The sequence below is a fragment of the Dendrobates tinctorius genome, unplaced genomic scaffold, assembly GCF_039654945.1.
Source record: "Dendrobates tinctorius isolate UK_male_01 unplaced genomic scaffold, ASM3965494v1 ptg000121l, whole genome shotgun sequence".
NCBI classification, from domain to species: Eukaryota; Metazoa; Chordata; class Amphibia; order Anura; family Dendrobatidae; genus Dendrobates; species Dendrobates tinctorius.
Window position 1 is genome coordinate 1,527,009 of NW_027361789.1, and position 19,234 is coordinate 1,546,242.

The window sequence follows — 19,234 nt, forward strand, 5'->3', positions numbered from 1 at the left end:
TAATTTTTTTAATTTTTGATGGAAAAATTAGAAATTTCTAACTTTTAACCCCTCTTAACTCCATAACAAAAAATAAATGGTTAAAAAAGAATGCTGGTGTAAACTAGACATGTGGCAAATGTTATTTATCAACTATTTTCTGTCAAATAACTAATGCCCTTAAACCAAAAGTTTGAAAATTGGGAAATTTTCAAAATGTCTGCCAACATCCGATATTTTTACAAATAAATGCAAAAAATAATTGGTCTAAATTTACCACTAGTGATGAGCGAGTACACTCGTTACTCGAGATTTCCCGAGGATGCTCGGGTGATCTCCGAGCATTTTGGTGTGCTCGGAGATTTAATTTCTGCCGCTGTAGCTGCATGATTTGCGGCTGCTAGCATGTCTGAATACATGTGGGGAATACCTATTTGTTAGGAAATCCCCACATGTATTCAGGCTGTCTAGCAGCTGCGAATCATGCAGCTATGGCGACAGAAACTAAATCTCTGAGCACATCCAAATACTAGATCACCCGAGCATGCTCGAGAAATCTCGAGGAACGAGTATACTCGCTCATCACTATTTACCACTAACGTAAAGTACAACATGTCACGTAAAAACATTTTCAAAAGTACTGGTCTAAATGTTTTTCATTCTGTCACAAAAAAAAGGTCATGCAGACTCAGTCTATGCTCTTTTGCAGTAGCGTTCATCTTTTCAGAAGTGTACAAGAGTGTACATACACCTTGCAGGCAATAACTGCCTGAAGACGGGAAGCCATATATGTCGCCAATCGCTGCGTTTCCTCCTTTATGATACTTTGCAGCTGACTTCAGTTGTTGCTTGATTGTGGGACTTTTTGGCTTAATATTTGCCATAAGCATGTATGCAAATTGGCTCCTCAAAGAAGACAAGGGCTAGAACTCTAGTGCCACCTATTGGATGCAATAATTGTAAAAGTCAGTATTGATTCTTTACCGAGCCTTGCAATATATGACTTAGGATAAAAGCCAAACCAGAATCCCAATTTGCAGACACAATATTGCTCATCATCAGGGCAAAGTATGAGATCTAATTTGGCTAGGTGAGAGGCTGTGGACTGGGTTCTCTGGGGTAACAAAGGGCTATCATTTCTCCTTGTGGCGAGTGACAAGCCAAGCCTGGTACATCAGAGTGAGGAGACTTTTAAGCCATGCATGTGAAATGCCTGCTTGACGGGATTGTGATCTGGTGACTGACTCGGCCATTGCAGAATCTTTCACTTCTCTGCCTTAAATACTCCTTGGTTGTGTCATGATCCAGTACTGAGTTTTTCTGCTGTCTTCTCTCTGGACTGGTCATGCGTGGGTTAATCTCTGCCTCGTTTTTGGAGCTGGCGGGGCTATTTCAGTCCTCTGTGGGCCAGTGTCAGCTATAGTTCATGCTTCCTGGCTAGAGCCTCTGACCCTATACTCGTGATACTTCTGCCTCTGACTTCCCGACTTGTGTATGACTTGGCCTGATCTCTGGCCTCTGCCTCTTGTGTTCCGTCTCTGATACCACACTCTCTGACCGGTTTTGACTCTGGCTTTTACTCAGATTACGTCTCACGTTTTTGACACTACGTTCCTGGTAGGTTCTGATTTCGGCTTTTCTGACCACTCTTTCGTTACCTGTGACACCAGTGCTGCTGCTTTGTGTTACTACTCTGTGTGTGCGACCTCTCTTCCTTCACCAGCACCCCCCAGTGGAGGTTGCACTATACTGCACCGCAGCAGCTCATTACAGGTTGCTTTCGTAGTATGTTTTAGGTCATTGTCCATCTGTAGTGTCAAATACCGTTCAATCAATCTTGCTCCATTTGGTTGAATCTGAGCAGGTTATAGCCTTGTATATTTCAGAATTCACCTGCTTCTGTCTTCAGTCACATCATCAATAAACACTAGTAACACAGTGCCATAGAAAGCAATGCATGCTCACTGCATCCACCATGTTTTACAGAGGATGTGGTGTGCTTTGGATCATGAGATGCTCCAAGCTTTCTCCATCGCTTCATTGAGGGACACAGGAAACCATGGGTGTATGTTGCTGCCACTATGCACAAAAAAAGTTTGCTCCTCCTCTGCAGTGTACACCCCACCGACTGGCACTAGATTGAACAGTTTTAGTTTAGTGTCATTAGGAGGTGGACACGGGTCTTTTACTAGACCCATTTCTGCCTCAGTTTTTGGGCGTTTTCCTGTAACGTCTCCCTTATTAATTTTTTAGCGGAATCTTCTTTACCTCTGGAGGGATACAGTCTGAACAGTCACACTGTACTCCCATGTAGAAACTGAATACGGCGTGTACTGCCATCGCATATCCTCAAATGTCAATCCGACCCCAACTGCTAACACATGAAGAGTGTTTACGTGATCCAAACTTTAGTCCTTGTCCCCCATCTTATACCCATTCGCCCACCAGAGCTTGTCGGTTTCAGGAGGCATGGACGTCCCTCAATCCAAGATCGATTGTCTTCTATGGAGAGGTACATATCTTTTTCTCTCCCTCTCAGGTTCCTGTTTAGAGGTGTTGAGAAGGTTCAGGTAAGGATGAAGAAAGAAGATGAAGGAAAACCCAACTTTCCCTAATTTTAGTTCATTTCTCAAAGTTTTAGGGCATGTATAGACCTTTTGTCTATACTGGGCTTATCTCCTAGGTTGACTGCTTAGGGTACGTTTACTAGTGCAGCAAACCCTGGTGCAGCTGTCCCCCAGGTTTCCTATGTGGGCAGGCACTGGGGACAAGCAGCGCAGCAGGGATCGGGGGCACAGGGTTACAGTACCGTTAACTTTGGGGCCTCCGCGCCGCCCTCCCCCGTTTCTTTGGCTATTTTCCAACTTAGGAGCCGGCTTCAGCGCAGTCTAGCCTTTGCGGCTAGCATTTCCCCTCTTCCCAGCATCATCGAGCGGGCTTTTCTCCCGCCCATTGTAGATACGCCCCCACCTCGTAACTCCGGCAATTAGCTCTGCCCCTCCTAGCTCAGACTGTTAGCTCCCCCCTTTTTTCCAGTCTCACCGTGCAAGTTTTTTCTGCACATGTCCCCCTTCCCTACAGTGGCGCAGAATCTCCACGCGCTTTTCACTGTGGGCCTTCCTCTTCCTCCCTGCGGTCACCATTTGCTGGCATCAGAGCCCGGAAGTTGCTATCTCTCTGCAGGAAGGTCTACATCTCAAGCAATTGTTCTGGAGCTCCCCTACAGCCTGGAACCAGACAGGACCTGCATTTTCCTGTGAGTAGCTCTGCAGACTGACACACTCCTCAGCTCATATCTTTCTGTCCCCTAACCTGGCATTAGTTAGTGGGTCTACTTCTTATCATGCCTAATCCTAATGGAGAGCGCTCTCACCTTCCTGCTTCTTCTCCTCATCAGGCACTTTGTTTGCTTTTCATGTAATTGCATACTCCCTTCAGTTCAGTCCTCTTCTGTGAGGACTGCATCAGTACCCCATGTCTGCTACCCAGGAGCCCCCTACTGTCGCAGGAGAGAGTGGTGCCCCTATCTCATTGTGGGCTAACTGTCACGATCTGTGATAGACCACACCAAGGTGTCACAGACCCTGGTGTACGGTCTTGACAGATTGCCCCTCCCTACCTCCGCCGTTACTAGAGGATCGCATGACTCATTGGGTGCACCTACCAACATGGGCTGTAAGAAATCTATGCAGGAGCATCGTTCTTGGGTCTTCCTCTCTAGGGTCTTCCTTCAACTCTCGCTCTCCCCCTGGTCTCTCCTGGCGGACAGCTTCCTCCCGGTCCTCCTCCCCCGAGTCAGGCGGTTTTGGATGTACTGTCAGAGGATTACTCAGACCTGGATTCTGACCAGGCCTTTAATATGAGAGACCGTCCAGAATCTCATTTTGGCAGTCAACCAGACCTTTAAAATTAAGGATACTGCTACGGAACCCGAAGAACAGGCGGTTTCATTTAGACTATCAAGACCATCTCCCAAGTTCTTTGCCCCACACAGAGAATGAGGAGGTACTTTCCAGGGAACGGGAAAACCCGTCCAGATGCTTCCAAAGAGGAAAGCGCCTTGGCATCCTATATCCCTTAGCCCGTGAGCTCACTGTGAACTGAACCGCTTCTCCTGACTGTGGACACTCCAGTTTCCAGACTGTCCAACACGGACCTCCGAATGGAGCATCATTCAAGGACTCCAATGACAGAATCATAGTCCTTCGCAAAGTCTGCCTATGAAGAGGCCACTTCTACATTGTGCTCTGCCTTTGATACCACTTGTGTATCAAAGTCCCTAGATTAAACAACTCAGTCAGGGCATTCTTTCTGGAGCCCGACTGGAGGAGTTGGCCGACCTTGCAGGCCAGATTTCTCGTGCAGGGAAGTACATGGTATCCTCTGCCCTGGACACGGCTTAATGTGCTTCTCAGGCGTCCAGCAATTTAGTGGCCATCCGACGGACTATTTGGCTTAAGGCGTGGCAGGCTGACTTATCTTCAAAAAGTTCTCTTACCTTTCCAGGGTTCCCACCTATTTGGCTACAAGTTTGACCAAATTATTAAGGAGACCACCGGAGGGACGAGCTCTCTCCTTCCTCGGTCCAAATCGTGCCGGCCTCCTCTGAAGCATAAGCTTCGGTCCTTTTGGCCCTTTCACCATTTCGCTTTGGAGGATTTCTCTTGCCAAGGGAAGCTATAGGCTCACCAGGATAGAGAAAGGGCTTTCTTTAAACCCAGCCCCTTGTGCCGTCCCAGTAATGCACAAGGTAGATCCACCAGGTCTAGACCTGGCAGAACTTTTTCTGCATGACTCATCTCCAGATTCCAGGGAATCCACCTCCAGTTTTTCAGAGACGTCTGGCTTGCCTCGAAGGACGCATGGGTCAGGGAGGTTGTATCCTCAGGATACAAAATAGATTTAGTTTCGCAGCCCTGAGATCAATTCTTCAAATCCCATCCTCCAAGAAATGCTTATCTGGTTCCGGGTTTCTTCGCATCCATTGCCTCCCTTCTCAGTTCAGGTGTCATTGTTCCCGTCCCAAACCAGGAACGTTTCACAGGGTTTTATTCAAACCTATTTGTTGTGCCAAAGGAGGACAGCTCGGTCCGACTCATTCTGGATCTAAAGTTACTGAACAAAAGAATCCGTTCGTGACATTTCAGGATGGAGTCCCCTTCGTTCAGTAATTGCTTCCATGGAGCCGCAGGAGTTCCTGTGCTCCATAAACATCCAGGACACCTTTTTCCATGTCCCTATCTTCCCAGGACCTTACAGATTTCTGTGTTTAGCAGTATGGCAGGACCATTTTCAGTTCATCGCCCTGCCGTTCGGGCTCGCAACCGCTCCCAGGATTTTCACAAAATTTATTGCAGCGGTAATAGCCATTCCGCGGGTCAGATGCCTAGTGCTCATCCCGTACCTAGACAACATTCTCATCAAGGCTCCATCCTTTTCTCAGACCCAGGAAAGTCTGTCCATCATTCTTGACACCCTGTCCTGATTTGGATGGCTAATCAACAGGGCAAAGTCTTGTCTTGCCCCGACTCAGCGCCTCATTTTTCTAGGCATACTGTTCAACACCCGTCAGGCAAGGGATTTTCTTCCCAAGGGAAAGAGAGCAATCCTCCAGTGGGAGGTTCACTCTGCAGGGCCCTCAGCCTCCATCTTTTCGCTCAGCCATAGGGGTCCTGGGAAGGATGGTAGCAGCGTCTGAAGCTATTCCTTTTGCGCAATTTCGTTCAACACCGCTTCAGCAGGCCATCCTATCACAGTGGAACAAGTCTGTTATCTCTCTGGATTGTTCGGGTCGGCTCTCTTCCCGAGTCAAGCAATCTCTCAGTTGGTGGCTGTCATCCCCTCATCTTCCAGGGTGTTTCCTTCCTTCCCGTTCACTGGCAGGTGGTGACGGACACCGGCCTTCGCAGCTGGGGTGCGGTCTATCGCCACCTTAACCGTTCAGGGACGTTAGTAGGCAGAGGAATCTTCCCTGCCAATCAACATCCTCAAGATAAGGTCCATTCTTTTGCCCCTCCGTCACTGGGAAAGAATTCAGTGGACTGCCAATTTGAGTTCAGACAGACAATGCCACAGTGGTGGCATATGTCAATCATCAGGGAGGAATGCTGAGGCACTTGGTGATGGCCGAGGTATCCAAGATTCTCCTCTGGGCAGAGACAACTGTTTTGGCGATATCTGCAGTGCATATCCCCGGCGTGGACAATTGGGCCCGCCAACTTTCTCAGCCGCGAGGGTCTTGCGACAGGAGACTGGTCTTTGCATCAGGAAGTCTTCCATCAGATTTGCCTTTGATGGGGCACTTCGGATGTAGACCTCATGGTATCCCAGCTGATCAAGAAGGTTCCACGGTTTGTTTCCAGGTCCTGCGCTCCTCTCGAGTTGGCAATACCCTGTTCATAGTTTGTTCTTCCCTGTTTCCTCTTTTTCCCAGGCTGTTGAAGATCAAGGCGGAAGGGGTGCCGAGTCATTCTGATAGCACCGGATTGGCCCAGGAGATCTTGGTTCGCAGAGATTGTTAATCTTCTCATGAACGCCCGCTGGAGACTCCCAGACAGGCCCGATCTTCTGTCCCAAGGACCGATCTGCCACCAGAATTCTGGGGCGCTCAATTTAACGGCGTGGCTGTTGAAACCGCAGTTCTAAGAGCAGCTGGCTTTTCAGATCGGGTGATTCAGACCATGATCCGGGCTAGGATGCCATCGTCGTCAAGGGGTCTATTATCAGACTTGGAAAGCCTATTTCAGGTGGTGTGAATCTAATCACATCCCACCTATGTCCTTTGATCTCCCATTCTGGCATTTCTCCAGGTGGGACTTAACGCTGGCCTTGCTCTTAGTTCGCTAAAGCGCCAGGTGTCAGCGTTTTCTATTCTTTTTTTTTAAAAAAACTTATCCTCCCATTCTCAGGTCAGAACTTTTCTCCAAGGGGTAGTGCACACCTCACCCCCATACCAGATACCCGTGGACCCAATCTAGTTCTGGAGGCCCTTAGGAATTCTCTCTTTGGACCACTCCGAGAGGTTGCTGTTAGGGATGAGCGAATATCTTCGGATAAGAGCTTATCCAAATAGCTGCATCGGGAACCCGGATACCTGGTGCTGCATGTGTAGCGGCTATTTCACTGTCACAACACGTGTATGGAGAGCTCAACAAACAGGCTCTCCATGCATGTGTTGTGACTGTCACACAGTCGCGACACATGCAGCTGTGGAGCCGATCAGCTGATCATCGGGAGCGCTCCAGGTATCCGGGTTCCCGATGTAGCTATTAGCATAAGCTCTTATCTGAAGCTATTCAATCAACCCTAGCCTCTGTCCTTTCTGTCTTGGAAGGTGGTGTTTCTTGTGGCCATCACCTCCATTAGGTGCGTATCAGAATTGACGGCTCTTTCTTGTCACCCCCCTTCACTGGTTCTCCAGGACAAGGTGGTTTTGCGACCTCTACCTTCTTTCCTTCCCAAGGTGGTATTCACCTTTCAGTTAGATGAGGATATTGTCCTTCCTTCCTTCCTTTTGCCTGACTTGGATTCATTCTCTCGAGCATTCACTGAACAGGTTAGACCTAGTCAGGGTGGTGCGGGTCTTTCAGGCTAGGACAGCCCCCTTCAGTAAGACAGATTCTCTTTCTGTCATTCCTGAGGGTGCGCGTAGAGGCCTTCCGGCCTCCAAGGCTACGATTGCTCGCTGGATCCAGATGGTAATTTTGGAGGCATACCAGGTCAAGAACAGAGCGCCTCCCCCTGAGATTAAGGCACACTGTACCTGGGCTGTGGGCGCCTCCTGGGTGGTACACCTTAGGGCCACCGCCCTGCAATTCTGCAAAGCGACAACCTGGTCCTCTATCCACACGTTTGCTTAATTTTATAGGGTCCATACATACGCCTCGGAGGATACCTGCCTAGGTAGAAGGATCTTGCAGGCGGTAGTGGCGAGTTCCCTGACCTGAATGGAGTCTCTGCTGCTCCCTCCCCAGGGTCTGCTTTGGGAGGTCCCATGGTTTCCTGTGTCCCCCAATGAAGCAATAGAGAAAACAGGATTTTTGATTACTCACCGTAAAATCTGTTTCTCGGAGCCTTCATTGGAGGACACAGCACCATCCTATGTTTGACAGCTCTGATTACTGTTATATTGTTACAGTTTGAGTTGTGTTTGTTTCTTTGACATGTTGCTTCTCCTACTGCTTTCTCACTAACTCATTAATCTAGTGCCAGTCAGTGGGGTGTACAGCAGAATACACCCATGGTTTCCTGTGTCCCCCAGTGAAGGCTCTAAGAAAGATTTTATGGTAAGTCACCAAAAATCCTGTTTTCTTCTTCGTCTTCCCATAATTATGATACATGTTGGATGCATGCAATGTCCTTATATAAATATGTATTTTATTTCATATTTGCATTATTTATATATATTTTTTACACACTTTCTTAGGATATTTTGTATATACAGACCAATAGTTAGTATTATATTCTCTGGAAAAACAGGGATTTTTGTGTACTCTCCGTAAAATCCTTTTCTCCGAGCCACTCATTGGGGGGACACAGGACCATGGGTGTTATGCTGCTGACACTAAGAAGATACAAAAGGATTAGCACCTCCTCTGCAGTATACAGCCACACACTGGCTCCAGCTGAACCAGTTTAGTGACAAAGCAGTACGAGATCATGAACATCATACAACGGTATAAAACATCAAAACCTCAGGCTAACAGGGTGGGTGCTGTGTCCTACAATGAGTGGCTCGGAGAAAAGGATTTTATGGTGAGTACACACAAAAATCCCTCTTTCTCTATCGCCATATTGGGGTATACAGGACCATGGGACGTCCTAAAGCGTCCCTGGGTGGGAAAAACCATAACTGAACAGACACCATGCACCAGCTGCCTAGAGATATGCCACCGCCTCCTGCAAGATCCTTCTTCCCAGGCCTGTGTGAATGTTGTAGTGTTTCAAGAAGGTGTGCAGACTGGACCAGGTTGCAGCCCCGCAATCCTGTTTCGCCAACGCCTGGTGCCAAATGTCCCATGATGCACCTACCAACCGAGTGGAGTGTGCCTTTATCCTCGCTGGGATAGGTTTGCCTCTGACACAGTAGGACTCCTTAATAGCTGAGCGTATCCATCTGGCTATTGAGAACTTTGAAGCGGCCAGTCCCTTCCTGTAAGCCTCAGGATGAATGAATAAGGCATCAGTCTTTGGGAAAGACGCCATCCGGGAGATGTACCTTCTAAGACCCCTCACTAGATCGAGTGTGGGGAGCCTTTTCAAAACGATGTACTGGTGCCAATCAAAACGAGGGCAGGACAATGTCCTCATGAAGGTGAAAGGGAGAGATTATCTTGGGCAAGAAAGATGGGGACAGTCCTGGTGAAAAATTAGGAAAGGATCTCAACAGGAAAGAGCGGCTAGCTCCGATACCCACCTGATCGATGTCACCGCAACCAAGAAGGTGACCTTCCATGAAAGGTGAGCCAGAAAGACATCCTGCAGCGGTTCAAACGGAGCCTCCTGTAGAACCACCAGGACTAGTTTAAGATCCCAGGTATCCAATGGCCTATAGGGGGGGAACCATGTGGGAGACCCCCTGAATGAAAGTCTTCACCTGTGGCTTAGAAGCAGTCCAGCGATGGAACAAAACTGATAAAGCAGAGATCTGGCCTTTGAAAGAACTAAGCGCTAGGCCTGAATCCAGACCAGCCTGAAGAAACTTCAAAATGGTCGGAATAGAAAAATCGAGACATAGCAGCTGCGTTCCCTGTACCCTGCGAAAAAGGCTTTCCAGGTGCGATGATGGAAATCTGAATCAGTACTCATCTAAGTGCTAATCAAAGTGGAAACCACTTCTTGGAAGAACCCAGCTTGGGTCAGGACCCAGGATTCAACAGAAAAGCCGTTAAACACAGGGCTTCTCAGCTGTGGTAGCAAATCGAGCAATGGGAAAGTAGATCTTATTGATCCGGTAGTCGTCAGGGAGTGTCGACAACGAGCTTCACCAACTCCGCGTGCCACACCCAGCAAGGCCAGTCCAAAGCGACTAGGATAACTGGGATCTTCCTGATAACCCTTGGAAGTAATGGGGGGGGGACACGTAAGGAAGACAAAATTTATGCCATGGAAAGACCAGTGCGTCCACCCCAATGGCCTCTGGATCCCGGGACCGGGCTACGAACTCCTTCACCCTGATATTTAGCCCCGATGCCATGAGGTCCACATCCGGAGTCCCCCAGCGATAACAGGGGACAAAGGTGTAGCTAGGCAAAGGGAACAGCTTCCATCATTGCCACCATCCTGCTCAGGACCGCATGCCAAACCAGATAGAAAGGGGAAATGGGAAACAAAGTGCCCGGGCTCTTTGTTGAAGGGCTATGACCTTGTCACGAGGGAGATTTACCAACCCTTGGGAAGTGTCTAAGGTCATCCCTAAAAAGGATATCTGCCGAGCTGGGACTGGGGAAGACTTGTTTAATTTTAATAGTCAACCCAGACAAGAAAGTGTATCCAAGGTTATACAGACGTATTCCGCGCAGTCCTGAAAGGAAGGCCCTTTGATTAAAAGGTTATCCACGCCCCAAGAGTGCAGAATGGACATGACGGCCGCCATGACCTTTGTGAACACTCTTGGGGCGGTGGCGAGGCCGCAGGGCAGAGCCGTAAATTGGAAATGTTCCTCGCCGACGGCAAAACGCAGGAACCTTTGGTGATGTGGAAAAACGGAGATTAGACCTACCAGTAATGTTATTTCCAGGAGTCCATCCTGCCGGCACCATGGGGTTGACCTTTCATCCTTATAGGGACAGGAAATACACGAGAGGTTAAAAGGTCCCCTCCCACACCGCACTCCAGTGATTTTCCAAGTACCACACCAGTATGGATGCAATTAAAATTTATTTGAGATTTAGTACAAGCATAATGACACCAATACAAATCATAGGGAGGGAACTACCAGTGCTGTCAGGATGGACTCCTGGAAATAACATTACCGGTAGGTCTAATCTCCGTTTTCCAGGACGTCCTATCCTGACAGCACTATGGGGAATACCAAAGTAGGAATTCGCTTAGGGTGGGACTACTGCTTGTAGCACTCTACGACCGAAGGTCGACTGGCTAGCTGTCAAAGTGTCCAACTTATAGTGTCTACAGAACGTGTTCGGAGTAGACCAGGTGGCAGCCCTGCATATTTGATCTACTGAGGCTCCCGCCCTCTCTGCCCATGATGTCGCTATTGCCCTGGTGGAATGGGCACTAAGTCCTACAGGTATAGGCAAACCTTCGGCCTCGTACGCAGAGGTGATAACTGCCTTGATCCACCTTGCCAGGGTATGTGTAGCTGCACTTTTGCCCCTATTTTTACCGCCGTACTGAATAGTTTTGTGTCCTGTCGCCAATCCCGGGTGACTTCTAAGTAGCGGATGACCGCGCGTCTAACATCCAGAAAATGGAACAGTTTTTCTTTATCATTCTTTGGGGCTGGACAAAATGAGGGTAGGATTATCTCCTGGTTTAGATTTTGCGGAGATGCTACTTTCGGGAGGAACCTCGGGTCTAGTCTGAGCACTATGTGCTCCTCAAAGATCTGAATGTAGGGATTCTGGACTGAGAGGGCCTGGATCTCGCCTAAGCGCTTGGCTGAGGTGATAGCTACCAAAAATACGGTCTTTTGTGTGAGCTTTGTAATGTCTATCTCTGACATTGGCTTATAAGGGGGTCTACACAGAGAGTTGAGCACTAGATTTAGGTCCCACGGGGGGACAGTTCTTCTCAATGTGGGTCTTAACCTCTGGGTGGCTTTAGTAAATCGTGCTATCCATGGATGGGAGGATAGGGAGAAATTGAAGAAGGTACTTAAGGCTGCTATCTGGACCTTCAGAGTGCTCGGGGTCAGGCCCTTATCAAATCCTGCCTGTAGGAAATCCAGGATCTGAGGGATATTTGGCCGAGATAGGTCTAAAGGGGTACTACCACTTTCTGAGCAGAACCTCTTCCAGATCTTACAATATATTGCCCTCGTAACAGGTTTACGGCTGGCCTGTAATGTAGAGATCACTTGGTCCGAGAGGCCACTGGACTTCAGGATGTCCCTCTCAGGATCCATGCTGCTAGTTGTAGGTTTCCTGGGTTTGGGTGTAGAACTGGGCCCTGGGAAAGTAGGTCCGATGACGCTGGTAGATGGAGTGGCCCCTTTTGAGCCATCTTCTTGAGGAGGGGAAAACAACTCCACCGGGGCCAAAAGGGTACGATTAGCATTACTCGAGCTCCCTCCGCCTGGATTTTTCTGAGAACCCTTGGTATTATGGCGATAGGGGGGAACCCATATAGGAGTTCCCCTCTCCAGCTCTGGTTCAGGGCGTCGACCTCTTCTGGATGGTCCGCCGGATTGAGGGAGTAGAACCTCCTTAGCTTGGCGTTTTTCCTCGTCGTGAAGAGGTCCAGTTGGGGTGTCCCCCAGCGATGGCACAAGTCCCTGAAGATCTCCTCTTTCAGCTCCCACTCGGTGGCCCGGACTTCTTGCCTGCTTAAGTAGTCGGCTATATTGTTTTGGGAGCCTTCTAGGTGTACTGCCGACAGGGAGCGAGTGTTGTTTTCCGCCCAGGTGAGGATGCGAGCTGCTAGATCCTGAAGTCTCCCGTGCCTTGGACCCCCTTGGTGGCGTAGGAAGGCTACTGTGGTCACGTTGTCCGACATGACCTTTATATGCGGATTCTGTAGGCAAAACTTGTTTCTCTTCAGCATTTCCCAAACCGCTCGTAGTTCTCGGTAGTTTGAGGACTGTAAGCTGATGTTCTTTGGCCATATTCCTTGTAGGCATCTTCCCTCTAGGTGGGCTCCCCATCCTTCTCTGCTGGCATCCGTGATGATGGTCACACATGGAGACAGGATCCAAGGAACCCCCTGGCTCATATTTCTGTGGCTTGTCCACCAACTCAGGGATGATCTTAAAGGTGGAGACGGTCGGAACTTCTTGTCCAGCGAGGACTGTCGTCTTTCCCATCTTGTCAGGATCTCCCTCTGCAGGGTTCTTGTGTGGGCCTGGCTCCACATAACGCAGGGTATGCATGCGGTTAGTGTGCCCAGGATTTTCATCGCGGTCCTTATTGAAACATGGTTCTGACCGAGCTGACGAACCTTGTCCATGATGGGTTTTTTCCTTCTCTTCCGGTAAGAATGAGATTCTTCTCTTGGAATCCAACATGACTCCCAGGAATTTCTTCTGAGAACTGGGCCGTAGGTCTGACTTCTCTCTGTTTAGGATCCAACCTAGGCTCTTGAGCCTGGAAATTACTGAAATTAGTTGTTCCTTCAACTCTTCCGCTGTACGGGATATCACTAAAAAGTCGTCTAAGTAAGGCACAATGATTATGCCCTCCTGTCTTAAATTTGCCACGACTTCGGCGACCAGCTTCGTAAAAACTCGAGGTGCTGACGCCAAGCCGAACGGAAGGGCCTGAAATTGAAAGTGGTAGTATCTGCCCCCTTTCTTTAGAGCGAAGCGTAGGAACCTCTGAGATTGAGGATGGAAGGGCACATGATAATACGCACTTTTTAAGTCTATAGTGCACATGGAAGCGTTCTGATCTATTAGCGGGATGGCGGTCTTTAGGGATTCCATCCGGAATCTCTTGTACCGAACCCATTGATTTAATGGTTTTAAATTTAAGATGGTTCGGCTTTCTCCCGACGGTTTTTTTTATCGTGAAGAGTGTTGAATAGTGGCCCTGACCTCTCTCCGCTTCTGGGACTGGAACCACTACCTCTGTCTTTAACAGGTCTCCTATGTCGGCCCATATAGGATCTATCAGGGCTCTGGAATGGGGTTCTGTAACCACGAATCGTGTTGGGGGAGTTCTTGTAAATTCGAGGGAATAGCCCTGGGAGATTGTATTGAGGACCCATGTGTTTTGGGAGATGAGTCGCCAAGCCCCCGCAAAGTGTCTGAGATGCCCCTCTACCGGTATGGCGTCATTGTCTTCTGCTTCTGGAACTTTGTCCGGAGCGAGACGGGGGAGCCCTACTTCTTTCCCCCCTCGAATACTCCCAGCGAGGAGATTTCCTTTTCCCCCTATATTCCTGCCTCTGGTAAGGACAGAATCTTTGAAAGGAAAACTGCTTTTTTGTTTTTTCCTCTGGAAACCCTTTTTTGTCGTCATAGGCACTCTCTAGAATCTTATCTAAAGCAGGCCCAAATACTTTCCCCCCCGAGAAAGGTATGGAACATAATTTATTTTTAGACTGGTAGTCCCCCGACCAGGGTTTTCATCCATATGGCTCGACGGGCCGCATTGGATAAAGTTATTCCTGGCCGCAAATCTTACAGATTCCGCCGAAGCATCTGCAAGAAACCGTCGCGATTTTTAACGGGAATGCTCTCAAGGATATCGCCCCTAGGGGTCTTTTCCTTCAATTGTTGTTCCAACTGGTCAATCCATAGATGCATGGACCTAGCGACTGAAGTGGCGGCTATGTTTGCTTTCATCACCGCCCCTGAGGCCTCCCAAGCCCTCTTTAAGAGCACGTCGGCCTTTTTGTCCATGTGTTCTTTTAGACTGGAAGAGTCCTCAAAGGGAATCGAGGTTTTCCTCGACACCTTGGCCACCTGGGAATCGATCTTAGGCACCTCGTCCCAAGTGTTGATGTCTTCCGGGTTAAATGGAAGTCGCAGTTTAAAGTCTTGTGGCACAATCAGTCTTTTTTCGGCATCTTCCCATTCTTCCAGGATCATTGCCCGGATATGGTCATTGACTGGGAAGACCTGACGAACCCTGGCTCTTAATCCCCCGAACATCGCATCCTGGATGGATTGTTCCTTCGGGGCTTCCTCGATCTGCATCGTACTCTTCACTGCACTAAGGAGCTCGTCCGTGTTCTCCGAGGTGAAGAGGTACTTTTTCCCTGTTTCCGGGGGTTCAGAGGTGATCTCGCCCTCTTCCTCCGAGTCCGTACCCTGTATCTCCTCCTCTGAAGACTGGTCGGACTCCCATCTTGGTCTTTTGGATTGGGACCGTTCGGCAGACTGCGTGGGTAGCCATGACGAGACTGAGGCCTGGACCTCTTCTCTGACCACTGTGCGCATCTCCGTGAGGAACGTGGCCTGCTCGCCTCTGATGATCCGCAGAGTGCAGTCCTCACATAAGGGCTTCTTCCATGCGCTCGGCAGCTTGCTGGCACAGATGGGGCATTTGGGTTTGCCTGATGCCCTAGACGTTGCTGCCGTCGGGGTCGACGTCGTCTTGTCCTAACAAAGAACAGGAGTCCGTTTTTACTAACAGCTCCTGTCTTCGGAATAACAGCCCGCCATGCCCCCTACTCACGGACGCTGGCTCTGGCTGATCGTTCCTGCGCCCGTGTTCTCCGTCCATGATGGCAGCGCTGAGAGGACCACAGGTCTGTATCGCTTCCCCCGCTCTCTTATCCTACCTTATCTTGCGCTGGAACCCTCTCTGTCGCTTCATACTGACGTCGCAGGACCTTGTGACCGGAAGTCGTCATTCCTAGGCACCCAGAAGTGACGTGGCCGCCGCTCTGGCCGTCTCGCGGGTGCCGCGCTGGGGGGGGGAGCGACACAATGTCCCAGAGTGACGCTCCACGGGACCGCAGGCGGGAAACCCCCCTTAGGGGGGTGCCGCGTGCACCGTCCGACCGGAGGAGTTGGCAGTTGGGACCCCGAACCTCCTGACCCCGGTAAGTTGCTGCATGCTGCGGCGCTCTCGTGCCTGTCCTTACAGGGACAGGAAAAACACTGGAGTTCGGTGTGGGAGGGGACCTTTTAACCTCTCGTGTATTTCCTGTCCCTATAAGGATGAAAGGTCAACCCCATGGTGCTGTCAGGATAGGACGTCCTGGAAAATCGGGTTATGGAAATAAGCATCCTGGATGTCGATGGATGCTAGGAACGCCCCCTTCTCCATCGATGTCATGACAGAGCAGAAGACTCCATTCTGAAGTGCTGGACCCTGACAAACTTTTTGAGTAACTTCAGGTCCAGGATGGGCTGTACCATTCCATCCTTCTTCGGGACCACGAGTAAGTTTGAGTAGAACCCCTGGAACCTCTCGCTTTTTGGGACTGGAATGATAACCCCGTCTCGACATAACTAATCTATGGACCGGTAGAAAGCCCGGGCGTCTGTTCTGGAGTGGGCGAGAGGGGAAGAAACGTGCAGGAGGTCGGGAAGAAAACTATCTTGTATCCAGAAGACACCAGGTTTCTGACCCATTCGTAATGAGCAACGGAGAGCCAGATATGACAAAACAAGAGTAGACGTCCTCGAGCCTGCTGGAGTCTACCAGATAAGGTAGAGTGTCATTGGGCCCAAAATCCGGGGGACTTGTGTTCCTTAGATCTAGTTTGCCTGGGTCGGCCTTCCACGACTGGTTTGTCTTAAGCGAGTCCTGGGTACCCCTGTTCACACGAGGGGAACGCCACGAGCCGGAAGAAGTGGTAGAATTGACCCAACTGGAAATGCTACAAAAGGACTGGAAACGTGTCTGTTGTTGATGACTAAAGGGTCACCTAGTATTTTGCTGGGAAGGAATTTACTTTTTCCTTCTGTCATGTCAGAGATGAGCAGGTCCAGCTTCTCCCCAAATAAACGCCTGCTCTGGTAGGGCAGAGACGTCAAGGACTTTTTGGACCAAGAATCCGCTCACCATTCCCTGAGCCACAGTGCCCATTGGATGGTGATGGCATCTGAGACTGCAAGCGCAGCACAGTTAGCCCAGTCCAGGGACACGTGCAACAAATATTCCCCGGGCAAGGAGATCTGATTGGCTAGTTCTGCTGCTTCCGGAGGAAGGTCACTGTCTTGTATTGTCCTGCTCAGGGTATCAGCCCAAGAGACTGTAGCTTTGGCTACCCACGCCACAGCAAAAGAGGGGGTGAGTGTCGAACCCAAAGCTTCGAAAACCGAACAGGCCAGGTTCTCCATCTGCCGGTTCGTGGGATCTTTAATTGAGGAATCATCTGGTAAAGACAGAAGGGTTTTAGAGGCCAAGCGGGAGACAGGCGGATCAACTAGAGGAGATTCGGCCCATTCCTTCTGCAAATCTGGGGCAAAAGGGTATCTCGCCTCAATAGGCTTCTGACCGGCGAAGCGTTTGTCCAGACGCTCTCTATGCCGGCGAACTATGTCCTGGAACTTGGGGTGGTTAGAGAAAACATGAGTGTTTTGCCCTTTTAAAAGGACACCACATGATCCGGCACCGAACTAGGGTCTTAATCAACCTTTAACATCTGGTTGACAGCTTCAATGAGACTGTCCACCGTCGCCCGAGTATCCGGTGAGTCTAGGTCAAGGGGCATGTCAAATTCGGATGCATATGGAAAGGGGGCCGCACGGATGCGGTAAATGCCTCTGGACATCCAAGGGTGTCATGTCCCACGACTTGGGAAATCATTTAATATTTGCATTGTTTGTGTTGCATCTCTGTTGCTAGGCAGAAGTTTGCCTTTCCCTGTATTTTGTTCCAACTCTCTCCCTGTAGTCCTGTGATGTATGTATGTTCCCTCCTTTATTCTCCATTTTGTGATCGTCCCTCCATCTGTATGCTTCCTATTACATGTCCTCTGAAGAATATTCCTTTTTACCTGCTGCTTTCATCAGAATACAAGAATTTCAGTTAAAGCATCCCTCTTTTCCTGGAGTCTTCTTACATGAGATCGTGGCTGAGTTAAGCTGTCTGATTAATCGGTATGAACGCGAGTACAGGTCGATACGGAAGGGGCCCAGAAAGAGAGGTCTATCCAGGTACCATACGTTCTACATAACCCCTTTATTCTGACTCATGGATAACTCCCCAAGAATAGGTCAGGGCTGTTGTTCCGGCCTAGGAAAAAGAGCGGGATGAGCCTGGATGTAGAGGTGGCACTCCACGTTCCCATCTGTTGCTGGTGTAGGGAGAATGGTACCCCTGAAGGGATCCGTCACCCTGTGGAATATCACAGGCATACCCGAATACAAAAAAAAAAATCCCGATGCAGGAGGGGGGAAGTAGAGGCGACATTCCGCGTTCCCGCCTGTTGATTTGGGGAGGAACGAAGCCCTTAAAGGATCCGTCGCCCCTCTGTAATCTGTTGAAAAGGAGATCTAAAAGAAAAAGGAAAAACTAAAGTCATAGCTGTGGTCTGAAAATCAGAGCACATATGCATCCTTCTGACACTAAGCTTGCACTGGTTCAGCTGGAGCCTGTGTGTGGTGTATACTGCAGAGGAGGTACTAATCTTTTTGTATCTACTTAGTGTTAGCCTCCTAATGGCAGTAGCATAACACCCATGGTCCTGTGTCCCCCAATGTGGCGATCGAGAAATATATATTTATATAATACCCTTTTTCTGATACATTTCTTTGTTAAAGTATCACACAATTATATTTTTATTATAAATTGAATGGAATCTGCTCCAGACTTTTTACCTGCTTAATTGATGATGGATTAACGAGGGACTTTCCCATGGCACCCACTAAAGAGCTTTTTAGATGGTCTACCATATTAAAGTCCCACTTAATCCTAAATCCTGTCTTCTCGGTCTAATGGAGGAGATAGGGGATCCAGCTCCAGTTCAGTTGGCTATATCAAAAATATTTTATTATACCAGGAACTCTATAGCCAAGCACTGACTGGCAAATGGATCTCCTGTGATAGAAGAGGTGATTGGATGCATGAATTACACAATTCTAATGGAGAAAAAGGTGTACATTAAACAGAGAGAGACGACTACATTTGGTAAACAATGGGGGGGGATTGGTATGCCCTACGATTGTGTCTGAGGAGTGGGCAAGAGATGTCATTTTTAACATATTCATTCTTTAATACTCATAAGACAGTTGTTAGGTTGCATGTTAAAGGTTAAACAGTTTCAGAGTAGTACAGACTGTCACCCTTTACACTTGTAAACATACAGCCAAGGCGTGCCTCAACAAGAAGCATATTAAGGTCATGCAGTGGCCTAGCCAGGCTCCAGATCTTAATCCCATAGAAAACTTATGGAGGGAGTTGAAACTCCGAGTGGCCAAGCAACAGCCTCAAAATCTTAATGATTTAGAGATGATCTGCAAAGAGCAGTGGCCCAGAATTCATCCTGATGTGCGCAAACCTCATCATCAACTACAAAAAAAAGTCTGACCGCTGTGCTTGCCAACAAGGGTTTTGCCACCAAGTATTAAGTCTTGTTTGCCATAGGGATCAAATACATATTTGTGACTGTAAAATGCAAATATATAAAATTTATACAATGATTTTCTAGATTTTATTTTTGATATTCTCTCAATGTT